We start from the raw sequence: 1242 nt of genomic DNA on the forward strand, positions 1-1242 counted from the left end.
ACTTAGTTGTTTGGTTTCCTGTTTGTTTTCTGTATTGTCCAGTTCTTTTAATTGTGTTTACTTCCCTCAACCCCTGGACTCTCACGGGGAACAAAACAGGCATAAAAAAGTCATATTGTAGTCATGTAAAAGAAGTGATAGTATAGTAAGGAAGAAAAGGAAATAAAACATTAGAGTAACATAAGGCATAAAAATTGCTAAAAACGATATAGTATAGTAAGGCATAAAAAGTCTTAAAATGGTCATAGTATAGTAAGGCATACAAATGTCATAGTATAGTAAGGCATAAAAAGTCATAAAAACAATATAGTATAGTAAGGCATAAAAAGTCTTAAAATGGTCATAGTATAGTAAGGCTTAAGAACGACATAGTATAGTAAGGCATAAAAAGTCTTAAAATGGTCATAGTATAATAAGGCATAAAAAGTCATAAAAATGACATAGTATAGTAAGGCATAAAAACGACATAGTATAGTAAGGCATAAAAAATCATAAAAACGACATAGTATAGTAAGGCATAAAAACGAAACAGTATCGTAAGGCATAAAAAGTCTTAAAATGGACATAGTATAGTAAGGCATAAAAACGACAGTATATTAAGGGATAAAAAGTCTTAAAAAACGACATAGTATAGTAAGGCATAAAAAGTCTTAAAATGGTCATAGTATATGAAGGCATAAAAGGTCATAAAAAGGGCATCCAACGACATAGTATTGTATGGCTTAAAAATGCCCAAAAATGTCATAGTATACTATGGCATAAAATGTCAAAAAAACATCATAGTATATTAAGCCATAAAAGGTCATAAAAACGTCGTAGTATGGTGGGGCATCAAACGACATAGTGTATTAAGGCATAAAATGGCACAAAAACGTCATAGTATTATATGGCTTAAAAATGCCCAAAAATGTCATAGTATACTATGGCATAAAATGTCAAAAAAACATCATAGTATATTAAGCCATAAAAGGTCATAAAAACGTCATAGTATGGTGAGGATTCAAACGACATAGTTTATTAAGGCATAAAATGGCACAAAAACGTCATAGTATTGTATGGCTTAAAAATGCCCAAAAATGTTATAGTATACTATGGCATAAAATGTCAAAAAAACATCATAGTATATTAAGGCATAAAAGGTCATAAAAATGCCATAGTATGGTGAAGATTCAAACGACATAGTATATTAAGGCATAAAATGGCACAAAAACGTCATAGTATTATATGGCTTAAAAATGCCCA

The sequence above is a fragment of the Seriola lalandi genome, unplaced genomic scaffold (assembly GCF_002814215.2).
Source record: "Seriola lalandi dorsalis isolate HSWRI2012SDOR001 ecotype SW California unplaced genomic scaffold, Sedor1 jcf7180002054688, whole genome shotgun sequence".
In the NCBI taxonomy this organism is placed as follows: Eukaryota; Metazoa; Chordata; class Actinopteri; order Carangiformes; family Carangidae; genus Seriola; species Seriola lalandi.